At 34.6% G+C, this 15,913-nt stretch overlaps 1 pseudogene; it reads left to right on the forward strand.

Annotated features, from left to right (window-relative positions):
• LOC149580047 (protein trichome birefringence-like 6) overlaps positions 1-15,913 on the forward strand; it is an 80,302-nt pseudogene that overhangs the window by 57,574 nt on the left and 6,815 nt on the right.

Consider the following 15,913-nt stretch of genomic DNA (forward strand, 5'->3'; position numbering starts at 1 on the left):
CACTGCCACTACCATCACAATCCACCTGGAACTGTTAGAAATAATAACATTGAAATGAACTAAAATAAAAGAATTAACAATTAATCCAAGAGAGTTTGTGAAAATAGTTACCATAAACTTAGATCCAAGAGAGAGTGACAGAATGAACAACCACCAATGAATCAACAAGAGGAGAAAAATATTTGAAAGGGGAAAGCAAAGAAAACCCCTTGTGAATAATATGAATGAGGCAAATGCCTAAAGAATGAAAGAAGGAGAGAGAAGAGAGAAAATGGAGCCACTGGCTCATTACAAGAACTACATAGTGATTGTGTATTTAGAATGAGAGAGAAGCATCTCTTATAAAGAGATGAGAAGAGGAGTTATTTGTAACTCCCAAGTGAATGACTGCCACATTCATAAGTGTGTGCATAACAAGTGTCATAATCATCTTAAGGAGGAATAACTATTTCCTTAATAAAGGAATTACAAAATAGACTTGTCCTCACATGTGGACTAGAGGACAAACAACATAAGGGATACTTTGGTTTATCCCATTTAATAAATACAACCAAGGAAAGATTACCAATTCTAACACCCCCCTTTAATCTTTACTTGGGGAAATTAGATCAAAGGGTATTAAACCCAAATTTTTACAATGAAAATAGCAGAAAATTGATCTTTGACAATGACTTCTTTTATGCAAAATGTCTCTTGTGAGTGTAGGTAGATCTTCCTACAGCCGAGAGAGAAGTGGATAGGTACACCAAATCTTGTATGTGCTGGATGGATTACTTGAAAAACATAGACACAAGAAACAAGACAACTATCCACAGGAAGTAGTTCATCTTATATTCAAATTAGAAATCCTTTTGAATAAGGATAAGAAAATTTTCATAGAGAAATAGAGGAAAATAAAACATGTTACCACAAAACAATGGAGATAACTTGATATCAAGTTAAATTATATGCTCAAAAAATTGTCAACAAGGACAAATTGAGTAAAAAGCTTGATCATGTATATGAGCAATATTAGTATGCTAATAGAAACTAAATTTAAATAAAGCTTCTACAAACTAAACAAAATTCATAAACTTCAAGATAGACTAAGATGAGCTCTCAATTGAGAATATGAGCCATTAATGGGCTCTCTCAATGAGAAGCTCTCTTGTTGAGTAGCTTTGTCTAAATAGATAGGATGTATGCTTAAGCTTTATGCTTCAAAAAGGGCTACAAATGGAGTTGGAATTTGGGTGTGAGTGTATGGTTTTGATGTAAAATGGCTTCTCAAAATGGCATTATGACTTTACTTCATGGATTTTGTTATTTTGCAAAGGGGAAGGATCCAATTTATAGGCAAGAGGCTTGAGGGATTGAGGGCTAAGATGCAAGGATGGGAAAAAGCTCATGGAGGGCTCAGATTGCATGAGAGGAGAGCACATGGATTGTGCTTCCTTATAGCCAATCAGGGAGTGACACATGTCACAGGGTGAGAGGATGGAAGAAAAGGGAAGGATGAGTCAACAAAGGAGGCTCAAGGGATAAAATCTTCATAAAGACCCTCATAATGGCTTGTAAGAGCAATAAAAGGGCTTGGAAGAGTCATTTATGGCCTAGTGGACTTCATAAAGTTTTATGGTTGAGATATTTTGAGGAAGATGAGAGCAATTTCGACTTGGGCTTGATTAGGAGGGTTTTACGCTTTCTTAGGATTGTGCAAATGATTAGAGGATGGATTAGGATGGTTTAGGATTAGCTTAGGGATAGGCAAGTGGATGGCATTTAATGAGGGTGGGTGAAGGAGGAGATATTTGTTAACTTTGGCTTGGGTTAGTAAGTCTTAACCCTTTTTTAAGGAATGTGACAAGGTTAGGAGGGGATTAGGATTAGGTTTAAAGACATCTTCTAGAAGAGTCTAGACTTTGGATGAGGATAAAGACTTTCTAGAATAGTCTAGAATTTCCTAGGATGAGGATGAAGACTTTCTAGAAGAGTCTAGAACTTCTTAGGATGAGGATAAATTAGATTTTTAAGAAATAAATAAAGTTTTATTTATTTCAAGGGTTTGGGTTGAGGAGATATTTATTAAAACTTTTTTAATAAACATGAGGATTAATATTTAATCTTAATTAAATATTTTTAGTTGGGATTAGGGGTAGGAAATGGTGGGATTAGCCTTTAATTAAAATTAAAGAAGGATTAGAAGATTTTGGAAGAGGTTAGTGGTCTTAAGGAAATTGGCCAAGTTTTGGGAAAAAAATAAATTTTTTATTTATTTTGGGTTTTTTGGTCAATTTATTAATTAAATAATTAATAAATAAGGAAATAATGTTTAAATAAGATTTAAACATTTTTGGGAGGGATTCCTTAATTAAATATTTTTAATTAAGATAAAGGGATTTAATGGCATAAAAATAAATTAATTAATTAATTAATGATGATGTCATCAAGACTTTTTTAGAAAATAAAAATACTTTATTTTCTAAAGGTTTTTAGGTGTCTACATTTTGCCCCTCTTTGATGTGATGCCGCAAGTGGCATGGCATCAAAGATAAGAAAATAAGATGCCCAAGGCTAGAGCAAAAGAGGACAGAATGGACTGTGAGATGCCCCCTCAAGAAGGTGGCAAGGAGAGAAAGCGAGGCTCGACAACTTCTTGAAATGTACAAGAATCTTGATGGGTGGGAGGACGAAGAGTGGCTTAAGAGAAGAGGTTTAGTTAGCTCAAACTCGCACTATGGGAAAATGATAAAGGAGAATTGGAGGCACAAGAGGAAGCAAGCTTAAGATCTCAGGGATTGTAGAGGATGAAGCAGTGGAGCGCTATAAAAGGAATCCAGGATGGGGAGATGGATGAGGGGATTAAAAAGCTGATGCAATAGAACTTCAAAGAGTCAGATTGGCAGAAGATGGGTTTCGGAGATCCCTAGGACTAGGATTGTGGATCTCGAAAGATGAGGCTTGGTGGATTGATTTGGATTGGTGGATCCCTAAGACTAGGATTGTGGATCCCTAAAGCTAAAGGTGAGGAGTGATTCAAAGAGATACTGATGCATAAGTTGGGGTAGGAGAGACGAATGTTGGATATGGATGGGGGATAATGGAGATGAAGGGAAACCATTGAAGCTTTTTTGAGCAGGGGGGATACTTCAAAGAGAAGTACCACCATGTAGTTGAGCACTAGATTTGCTATAGGACTATTGGTTAATTGCCGAGGTTACCAAGAACATCAAGGCCTTTTCACCAACTGTCTAGAAGACTGATGAACTGACTCAAAACAAACACGCAAGGATTGCCCCAGTATCACACATGAATCCCAGAGGAAGTAGTGTGGAAACGACACTGGGTAACCCACAAGCAAAAAAGAAAACAAGCAAAAGACATGATCAAGACCTTACGCTCTGATTGCCCCATTCGCAGTATACCATGATATGGAAGATCATGGCAACCTTGAGGAGGGAACAAGGAGATTTCTTGGAAAAGATATTTCAAGACCCAACAGGGAAGAGTCCAAATCAAAAGAAAGCGAAAATCCAAAAGAGAACCATTTGCCAACGAGATGGGTAGGATGAGGTACTAACGGACCAAGATCAGCCATGAGGAAAGCTATATCCTACAAGGACCTATCAGAGAGCACCTAAGCTGGTGGATTTATATGAGTGATGTGTCTGGCAAGCTGAACTAAGAAGGATAACACTTTGGTGATAGGAAATCTAGCTAAAGGATGCATTGGAATAGCTAACCAAGGGTTGTGCAATGTGTGCAAGATGTTGATCAAGGAGGAACTGACATGAAAGCTGGATAGATACAATGGTACTAAGCTAAAGAGGATGTACAAGCTGACGGACCAAGATATTTATAAGCGGGCTAATCAAGATATGGTACAAGCTAACGGACCAATGATAGGTATGATACAGATGGATAAAAAGCTCAAGATGAGAGGATAGCGGGATGGTTTGATGTTGTGCAAGATGCGAAAGCTAAGGGTGGGGTGATAGCAAAAGATATGGATTTGGCAGGATGCATCCAATGATGAGGAGAGATTTTGTGACCAAGGATAGCTAGAGGAGCAGGATGAGATGGCTGGATAGGATGGTAGATAGCTAGGATTATGATGGATATAAAGAGATGACATTGGGTTTGCATGAGGATAGCCTAGAGCTAGATTCCAATGACAAGGGAGGATGGACAAGACAAGATCTCCAAGGAATATAGTGCCCCCAATCAGAAGATAACATGCGGAAGGAGGTCTTATGATGGATGTGATAGGATTGAAGCTAGGATGGAAAAAGTTGAAGGGGCTAGGGAGATGGATGATAGCTAGGATGGTTGGTTGAAGCTACAAGAGACAAGTGGATGGTGTGAGATGGAAGATGGAGGGTGGAGGATAGGTGGATAGATTGGAAGATGGAGTTGGATGTCAAGAGATGACCAAAAGCATGAGGGTGATAGGCTTAGCTAGGGATGGCGGGATTACACATGATGCTTGTTTGCCAAGTTTTCATCATGGTACTTGTCCAAGTTGCTTGAATTGCCAAGTTTTCACCAATAGACATTTTATTTTTCTTTATTATTTTTTGACTTTTTGACTTTGGACTTAGCTAGAATGATTTTGGCTTTCTTCAGCTATTTTTGGCTCATAAATGTTGGTAGGATGGATGAAAAAGGATTGGATTGAACAAGTGGAATGGTGGGTGGGAGTTTGACAGATAATGGATACGAAGACATAAGGCTTGTGGGTAAAAGGATGAGGAAAATGGAAAGATCATCATTGGCACACACCTTGAGAGGTGATAAAGTAGTGGGAAAGATGGTTTTGAGCGAGGTTGAGGAGAAAATGGAGGAAGAGAAAGATAAGGACTAAAAGTAGAGTTGGAAGATGGAGGATGGGAAATTTAGGATAAGAAGCATATGGACTAAAAGTGGATTGGGGGGATGAAGGATGCTTATATGGGGATTTGGATGAAGGATGGATGGATGAGGCTTTTTGAGTAGCATGAATGGATGCCAATTGAGATTTTTCTTTGAGATGCATTTCTTTTATGATCATCTTGGGTATCCACATGATTTTTGACTTTTTTAGCTTGGGCTTTTGTGGCCTCTTGACTAGGAGCATACAGCAAGGAGATAAAGAGATTGAAATGGGAAATCCCCATAAAATATCATCCTCGCATTGAGGAACAAAATGGAACAACATGGAGAGAAGCTCCATAAATATCAACCTTTCAAAGCAGAGTGTATAGAATCAAATGGAGGGAAACTCCATATAAATATTAATCTTTCAAAGTGGAACCAATAGAACCAAATGGAGGGAAACTCCATATAAAATGAGTGCACACCAATATAGGATGAAGGTATACTCCATGGGCCAGATAAGGAAACTATGTATCATTTATACTAAGGGGACCTACATAGTTATCCTTGAAAAAATTAGCTCCCTATGCAACTCAAAAAAAATATCATATAATCATGTATATCAATGGTATAAAACCATAAAGTGCCAACATGGGCATAGAATGATCAAAATATCACAATAAAGTCGAAGGCAAATGTGTAAGATAACTCATAATCCACTCAAAATGAATTAAACTTTATTTTCAAAATGCAGAGATCCAAGGATGATCAAAATAAACAAAATATGTATATCAAGTATAAAACTCCATTGAGGGTAAACATGAGTACTTAATTCATTTTGTGAAGGTATAAATCAATTTCTGAATTATTATAGTCATAAAATTATATATTTATTTGGGTATATATGTGTGCACCCATATATACTTAAATAAATATATGATAAGTCACAATATTGGAAGGATCCTTATATATATATATATATATATATATATATATACATATATATATATATATATATATATATATATGTATATATATATATATATATGTACATATATATATATATATATATATATATATATATATATGTATATATATATATATATATATATATATATGTATATATGTATATATATATATATATATGTATATATGTATATATATATATATATGTACATATATATATATATATATATATATATATATATATATATATATATATCAAGTAGAATGAACATTTTGAATAAAGACAAAATCTTCTTAAATAGTACTTTTAGATAACAGAATCTAATCACAATTATTAGGAATGATTGCCAAAATAGAGTGCTTTTTCGTAAAAAAATAATTGAATTTTCAGAATGATAAAAGCCAAAAAAGCATCTTACATGAACAGATAACGTGGTTAATTAGCAACAACCCTTTTTTTTTAGCAATGATTTCTCTTTATCATGTAATGCTACAAATGGAAGACTTAGAATAATGTTCTAAAAATAATAATCAAGAGTTATAAAAAGTTGTCAGAGAATATCTTAGAATAGATGTTGTAATAGGTGAATAATGATGCAGACCTGCAAAAAAATGTTAGAGGAATAATTCTTCTGCAAATATAGAAACTGTATCTGCCAATGTTTTGTTCAAATGTTACTAAAGAATCTGCAAATATCCTTAAAATAGAAACTTAAAAGTAGTATCTAACTAATACAAATTATAATTATTAAAGCCAAACGTACAAGTTATAAATAAATTTTATAACTCACAACGTAATAGTAAATAACCAAACTTATAGGTTATAAATTAATTTTATAACTTATAGGTTATAACCAAATTTTATGACTTGAGAATATGGAATCTTAATTAATGTTTTTGAAAGAGTTTGAAATATGAGAATGTCAAACATTTAAGTTATAAATCAATTTTATAACTTATGCTACGACCATTCTAAAGGCTTATTAAATAAAACTAAAAAATAAGGCTTTATTAATAAAGTAATACATAAAATGTCTTTTAAAACTTAAAGCATTCATGCTTTATCAATAAAAACTTAAAACTTAAATGTAAGCTTAGCCATTATTTAAAGCATGTTATTACTAAAATAATAAAAATGTTATATTAAACCTATGAGATTTAAATTTTTCTTAGAATAAAATGACACTATAAAAAGTTAACACTTGCTAATTAAGAGCGATTAAAAAAAACTTATTAAACTTTTTTGCACAAAAAACTTATTAAACTAATGCATGCAAAGCCTCTGACATAAAAGGCCACTCTACTAACATGCAAATCTTGCAGCTTATAAGGTTATGCGATGCAAATCTTGCACGGAGTGACAAGAATGGCAAGTTAGAGAAAGGTCAGCTTATTACAAGCTCTTCTTATCTTGTGAAGTGACGAAAACAACATTTTCATTTTATTGAGGAATATGGAATAAAGGTTAAACAAGTTAGGCATGCAGTGAACCAGGAGGTGATTCAAGAAGAGCCAACACACACAAAGAAAACACACACTGGAAGCATCAGAAACCATCAATTTCCCCTCATTTTGTAGATGTGATGCGATGCAACATGAAAGGGGGCAACTTTCACATGCAGCTCAGAGACATTTTTAAGGTGCTTGACAAAGAGGGCACAGGGATGCTTTCTATGTTCGAGCTCTATCATATCCTCACCAGTGTTGGGGAGAAGCTCAAGCCCTCCAAATTTGATGAATGGATACAGGAGATTAAAGTCGATTCCAAAGGTAAGATATCTTATGAGGAATTCATCGATAGGATGATGGCCAAGCGATATTAGGGTTTTTGGGGTCTATGTGGGAAGCATCTGATACACAAAAAAAACTTTATGCAAGACCCCATGCAGCTTAAATAACTTTGCAATACTTGAAAGGCTTGATTGCACTGGATTAGAAGATAAGCTATGTGCAAATGAGCCGCTGAGCAATGGAATCAGAACTTTTAAGCCTCAGAAGATGAAAGGCTTACAAATCCAATCCCAAAATGCCAAGGTAGGAAGCTAGCGATTTGAAGTGATTAATTTTCAATAAAAAAGAAAACAAAACTCAAATCAAATCCAAAGATAAATGTAAAAAAAATTACAAGAGGAAGCACAGAACAGTAAAATCACATTAATAAATGCTAAACAAGAAGGTGATGGAAGAGAAGCATGCTCATGATACAAGCAATAGGATAGTGCAGGATCATAAGGATGCCCCATTCTGACTAATAATCAATACAGACATGAATGCATGCAAAAAGATGAGACTGCAAATAATAAAACTAAATAGAAATCCTTGCCCTGGCAATGTGGAATGCGATTAAAACCCATCAAAAGAATGGCTCGAATTGCATTTATCAATTTACTTGAAATTTCACTAAAAATAGTATTCTGTAAAGAATAAATCTTAACCTCTATAAAAACAACATTACAAGGCAACAAATAATTAATCAACAAAGAAGCCAACATAAAACACTAAAAGAAAAAATGTAGAGAACATGAATTAGATTAAATAGATGAAGGAAAGAGATATAAAGAAATTTCTAAAACAAAGATTAGATTTGAAGAATTTAAAGGAAATTTCTATAAAAAAAACTAACTAAAAGGGAAACATAAGATAAGATCAATTTAGAGAATGTTGAGAATTTCTTAAAAAAATAAAGATTTAAGTAATTAAAATAAGAGACAAAAAAATATTTATGTAATTGAGGAATAGAATCATAAATAAGATTTGAAAATAATAGATATTGTTGAGAATAAAAGGAATATACATATTAAATATTTTTTAAATAGATGAAAGAAAATAATAATTCTTTTTTAAAAAATAATAATATGAATAGAAATATAATCAATTATAATGTAAGTCCTAATTAATATTATTTAAGTTTTCCCTCCAATCACCTGTTAGGAAAATAATAATGTAATAATTTTTTAAAATATATATATAACAAAATAATAATAATAAATACTATTAAACTAAAATTAATAAATGCTACTTGTTAAAACAAGAGCAAAAAACAAATTTAATAATTTTTTTAAATAGAGATACTTAGGTGGAGATTATTCAATAAGATGCGCTTTCAATGAATGACAACCATCATCACATAAAACTAAAAACAAGGATTAGTAGCTCTGATACCATGTTAGAAATAATAACATTGAAATGAACTAAAATAAAAGAATTAACAATTAATCCAAGAGAGTTTGTGAAAATAGTTACCATAAACTCAGATCCAAGAGAGAGTGAAAGAATGAACAACCACCAATGAATCAACAAGAGGAGAAAAATATTTGAAAGGGGAAAGCAAAGAAAACCCCTTGTGAATAATATGAATGAGGCAAATGCCTAAAGAATGAAATAAGGAGAGAGAAGAGAGAAAATGGAGCCATTGGCTCATTACAAGAACTACATAGTGATTGTGTATTTAGAATGAGAGAGAAGCATCTCTTATAAAGAGATGAGAAGAGGATTTATTTGTAACTCCCAAGTGAATGATTGCCACATTCATAAGTATGTGCATAACAAGTGTCATAATCCTCTTAAGGAGGAATAACTATTTCCTTAATAAAGGAATTACAAAATAGACTTGTCCTCACATGTGGACTAGAGGACAAACAACATAAGGGATACCTTGGTTTATCCCATTTAATAAATACAACCAAGGAAAGATTACCAATTCTAACAGGAACACCTTACTAAAATTAGGAAGTGCCAACACAGGTTGTTCAGTCACCTTCTTCTTCAACAATTCAAAATTTCTCGCAACTGCTATAGTCCATTTGAACTCTTTTCTATCCCCTCTTATTATGTCAGTCAGGGGTGCACATATGCCACTGAAATTCTTAATGAACTTCCTATAAAAACTAACCAGACCATGAAATGATCTCACCTCAGTAGCAGACCTTGGAGTAGGCCATTCCAAGATGGCTTTTACCTTCTCTAGATCCATTTTGAGACCTTTAGGTGATACAACAAACCCTGGGTAGACTAACTCTTTTTTAGCAAAGCTACACTTCTTCAGATTAATTAATAGTTTCTCTTCCCTCAACCTTTCAAGGACACTACAAATATGCAATAAATTTTCTTCCAAGGTCTTTCTAAAAATTAAAATATCATCCAAATAGACAATAAAAAATTTTCCCAAAAACTTCTTAAGTACCTCATTCATAGCCGCATGAAGGTGCTTGGGATGTTCGTCAATCCAAAGGGCATGACTAGCCACTCATAAAGACCCTCCTTGGTCTTGAAGGTAGTTTTCCACTCATCTCCTTCTCATATCCATATCTGATGATAGCCACTCTTGAGATCTATCTTTGTGAAGTATTAAGCTCCACTCAAGCAGTCCATAAGATCATCCATTCTTGGAAAAGGAAACCAATACTTGATGGTTATCTTGTTTATAGCTCGAGAGTCTATACACATTCTCCTCTTTCCATCCTTCTTTGGTGCAAGTACTACAAGTACTGCACATGGACTCAGGCTCTCTCGAATCAAACCCTTCCTCAATAGCTCCTGAACCTATCTGTTTAGCTCCTCAGTTTCAGTAGGAGTCATCCTATGAGTAGCCTTGTTAGGAAAACTAGCTCCCAGAATTAAATCTATCTAATGACTAATTTGCCTTACTGGTGGAAATCCTTCTAGAACATTATCAAAGATGATATCTCCAAACTCACTTAATAAATCTGAAACTTCAAGTGGTATTTCACTACTACCTTCCTTATCTTTTCTAGGAATCAAAGCATAACACATATGTTGATGTTTCATGTCATCCAAAAACTTTCTTCCATCAACAAGATAGATCTTAGAACTACTGCATACCTTTTCACCTTCCTTTATCATGGGCTTCAGTTTGTGGTGAACTCCATCCTTTGTCAAAAAGTATGTGTTTGCATGACCATCATGTACTACATGCTTATCAAATTGCCATGGTCTTCCCAACAATAGATGGTAGACATCCATTGGAATAATATCACAGAGAAGTTCATCATGGTAACTCCCAATTTTGAACTTCACTAAACATTGTTCACTTACCAGGACCTTATGATCATCCTTCACCCAAGCGATCCGATAGGGCTGGGGGTGTTTCTCCCTCTTGAGTTTCAACTTAGAGACCATCTCCTCTAACACCAAGTTGTCAGTGCTACCACCATCAATGATCACATCACAGCATTTATCCTTACACTTGCACCTCGTACAAAATAGACTCCTCCTTTGTCCTGGTTCAATCTCACCACTTAGTACGACCCTTTCATTTACTAAAGTCTCTTCTCTTTTTGCATCCTCTGAATGTGATGACTATACATCCTCATCCACATGAGCAACCCTAGCTTGGCCCTCAACTCTCCTATCTATCCTTCCTTATCATCGAGGGCATGATGACCTTGTTCATTGCAATGGAAATAGGTATCATGGAAGCCTCCTCTTCCTAAACCTTGTCCACATCCTCTACCTCTTCCTCTTTGATCTCCAAAGTTTTGATCACAAGAGCGGTTGAAATCCTCATTCCTCTGGTTCTTGCTAGTACCCACATCTTCATTTTTCTTTTCGATCTCATTTTGGCCTCCAGATGACCTACCACTCCCCCTTCCTCCTTGGCCACATCCTCTTTGTCTCCCTTCAAACCTTTTATTTAGCTTCTCTTCAACTCGTAGGGAAAATTGATATGCCCCTTCAACACTTGTCATTCTTACCAGACTTAATTCCTCTTGGATGCTAGGTCACAACCCACTGATATAATGAGTAACCTTCTCCTTATTTTCTTTTTCATGCCCTACTCTAATCAGAAGTCAATAAAACTCCTTCGTATATTCCTAGACGGGTTTTCCTGCTTGCTTTAACCCATGCATCTTCTTAAACAAATCAAGCTCGTAGTCAACAGGAATGAACTACTTCTTTAGTTTGTCCACCATGCAATCCCACCTTGTGATCTTCTCCTTTCCTCTTCTATTTCTTTCCAATTGAACCTCTTGCCACTAGATTTTGGCATGGCCTTTTAGTTTGGCCTTTGAAAACTTAACCCTATTTGGATCCTTGATATCCTCATACTCAAAGTACTCTTCCAATTCATTGATCCAATCGATCAACTCATCCAATTTTAGATTTCTTGAAAATACACTCACATCAATTGTAGGTCTTTTTCCAAACTTAGTAATGGCCCTAAAAAGCCTCTCTTCTTCCTGATTCAGAACTTCCCCTTCAACTTTCCCTTCTGGTCCAATGTCTTCTTCCTCATTATCATCCTCACTTTCATCGCCTGTGGCAACATTTGTTCCTCTACGGAGCTCCTCCTGCAATGCTTGAACCTACCTTTGGAGGGCTCTAACCTCCTTAGGATTAATAGCTCCAGCCCTTCCACCATGCTTTGTTCATGGAGGCATCTTCTTAACTCAAACCCACAACCACACAGTCCTGGTGCAAACTACCTCACAGTCGGTGCTCTGTCTATACACTTTGGAAAACCTGCTCTAATACCACTTGATGGAGACACAATCCAAGTATAGAATGGACACAACAAGAAAGTGAAAAACTTTATTAACTATAAAAATATGCCAATACACTTAGTGTGGAGAAAACAGACTCCAAAACATGCCCTATGGGCTTACAATAGTATAAATCTAGAGATAATTTCTTCTCCCAGTACCTTCTCTCAAACTCCACTCTGAACTACCTCTTACAATGCTAGAAATGTCCTTAAATAGACCCCCAAAGGTTAATGATTAGGAATACATTCTAGAAAGTGCTAGTTGGAATCCATCACCAAAATAGAAGGCTCTAGAAGTCGCATTAGAAGTTGGTGCAAAATTAGAAGAATCTAGAAATGGTAGTCAAACTTTCGAGAGGCATAACTTTTGAACTGTAGCTCTGATTGATGAATTGTTTACATTTTTGAAAAATATGTCAAAGTAATCTATAGCCCTATGGATGAGCTTTGCTTGTCCCCCATTTTTTAGGCCCGTACAAGGTCATTTTGTACCTTGAACTTGACTTTGAATCATTCTTAGGAGGTCTCTAGAAACTGAAAAACTATAATAACTTTCTAACCATGGGGCCTTTTGACCTGATTCTTTTTTTGGAATGTTCTAAATTACAATTACCATCATCCCTCCAAATAACACATTCTAACTCACCATAATTATGACTCAATTACATAGTCCTATTTTTCTGGCATTTACACATACAAGGTGCTTAAAAACTCTAACTCAAAACACTAATAGTGGAATTGTGAGAGTTAGAACCTTTATTTGACCCAAATGGGTATCCAAAAATGAAAACACATGAAACAAAAACTAAGTCTAGGTATTTTTTTTTGGTGACACAAGATTGTCGTTATACCTCTGGATGCTCCTACATCAACAGAGCACGGCTTTTGTAAAGACTGGAAGAATAACAAGACATATATCTTAATGGTACAGACAATGGTTTGACTTTTTAGTAATGCACAATTGTGGACATATTCAACATAGTGTCTTGATGACATGGTTAAGTGTGTAGTGCCTAATTCAAAGATATATAGAAGTTGTAGCTTATTTACAAAGATCATTTCAAAGATAGAATATTGGGAAAGTAGTTCCTAATGTTTGTTGGCTATCTTTAATCTGAGATGTAATGAAGAGATGCACAATTAGGTAGTAACAAAGGATATTTAGGTGATGACATCAAAGAGTGCACAAGCCTTAGTATCATAAGTATGAAGTTTTGTATAGAATGTAAGCTAACAGTGCTATTTTAATTGTAATTAATTAATTATCTTATTTTAATTAATTGAGAAATTCTCAAGGCTAACTCAAGGAATTATTATGAAGATATGGTATAAAGGAAAGATGTTTTTCTTGATTGTAATGTGTGTTTAAGTATTGTGATCATAGCAAGAAGAGTGTAGTGCAAAAAGGAGCAAATTGTTTACAAAATGTGTGTAAGAAATCCAAGGGATTATTGGATGTGTAATTCATGATCTAGTTAAAATATCTAGAGGAGAAGAAATCTAGTTGACAAGATAGAGATAGAGGAAGTACAATTTAGTTCTACTATTCTAAAAAGAATAATACAAAGATCATTTGGATAGCAGGTTCATTGGTCTTACCCATGAATTTTCTTGGGTAGTGGGTCCAACTGTCTTCCACAACTCCTAACAAGGTTGGAATTTTCTAACAAGGATTCAAAGTCTCCTAACAGGAACTCATATGTAGTGAATGTTGTAACAGACTCCTAAAAGGGTCTATCCTCTAACAAGGAATATTTATATTAGTACATCTCCTTGTGGGTATCATCCCCATTGGGGTTTTCCCTCTAATCAAGGGTTTTCCTAGTTAACATATCTAGTGTTATTGTGTATCAGTATCTTGTTGTGCTTTTAATTTATATTTCTCATATGGTTAAGAATGTTTAAATTTGTTATTTGTGATATTAGCTGGATAACTGATTCACCCCCCCCCCCCCCCCAAAGAGTTATATCAATGGACTATATATTCTAACAATTAGTATCAGAGCATCAGGTCCTTGAGGGTAAGCTTAACAACTTTGGGAGATCGGTGGTGACAATTGTAAGGTTCAGAAGATGAAGACTCGTCTATTGTGCATGGGTCCAAAATATTGGATCTTTACAAATAGTTAAAAGACAATCATTAAAGAAGAAAACCTTGAAGGTTGTAGTGAAGAAGAGAGAGATCTAATCATGTGTAACATGAGAGTAGGAGAAGCTCTACTACCAACTCTTCCAAAGAATGAATACAATTAGGAAAAGTCACTTGCAACATCTCATGAAATTTTGAAAACATTAGAATCTACTTTTGAAGATGATGACCATGCAAAGAGAATGAGATTACAAAATTAGAAATGTGCATTTCAAGATTCTAAAATGATGTAAGATGAATCTATAAGAAGTTATATTGCAAGAATATCAGAAATGTTTGCAGGAATTCAATCTCATGTGTTGAAAATAAATTGAAAAGATTATTATTGAGAGAGATTGGGTAAGAAGACTATGTGTTTCTATCATTGTTTTGTCATTGATGTCAAACCTGCTATTTTCTGGTAAGGCAACTTCTTATGAGATTCAAGTACTATTACTTATTTGATTGATGAAGAGGATTTGATCAAAAGATGAAACAATAGCACCTAGAGGAAACGTTGAGTTATGATTATGTAATGAAGTACAAGGATTAGTTAAGACAGTGATGACATGATGTATTGATAATTTACTTAAGGTTATAAAGGTTGGTTACACTAAAAAAGTTTAGAAGAACAAGTTACACAAAGTTTGTCTATTAAGATTGACTGAGTGGATAGTAGGTGCTGAGCAAAGATAGAGAAAGTCAAGAAGAAAATAAATTAAAGCTGAGTAAATTCTTATTCTAGTGTATGCCAAGTAGAATAGTGGATGCCAAGTAAATTTTAGTTGATGCCAAGCACTAGTAAACTTTAGTTCATGCCAAGTAATTTCACAATGGATGTCGAGCAAGGTAGTATGTGTTGAGCATCAAAAGCTTGATAATGCCAAGCTGCTACATTATTTAAAGATCTTAGATATGATGAATATGAGTTGACAAGTTTTTTTTCTTGGATTGTGTGAACTAGGTGGAAGATAAGGTTGATGATCTAGTGGCATAGAATTCAAGGTAAACCATTTTTAGGAAAATTCAATGTGGATTCTAGGAGAAGTTTCTAGAAGAGATATGAGATATGGGGTAGATACATTATATCCTATCTAATCCATCCAAACCCTAAATTGGATGATGGAGAATGAGTGTCAAAATATCTTAATTTACTATTTATAAGAATGGCTAGTCATGAAGCAAGGTTGTCATGTGCGAGAACCTAAGGAAGATAAGGAGTCAAGGATTTTGCTTCATCAAGTGACCTAAGAGAAGAGTCTACAATGGCATGTTAAGAAATAAGGCTTAAAGAGATGAATGCTTGAAGGTTGAACAAGCTATCAGAGCTACAAAGTATGAAGGCCAAGCAGAATTGAGGACTAAATAGAGATCTGTAATCAGCAAATGAAGTTGTAAGTTGTATTAGATTAAAGTCTTACTATTACTCTCTAACAAGTATATCAGTCTAGGGTAAATCATTGGGATTAAGGTTGGCCTAA

Source organism: Cupressus sempervirens, chromosome 1, assembly GCF_028749045.1.
Source record: "Cupressus sempervirens isolate cs-2001-9-10 chromosome 1, ASM2874904v1, whole genome shotgun sequence".
Lineage (NCBI taxonomy): Eukaryota > Viridiplantae > Streptophyta > Pinopsida > Cupressales > Cupressaceae > Cupressus > Cupressus sempervirens.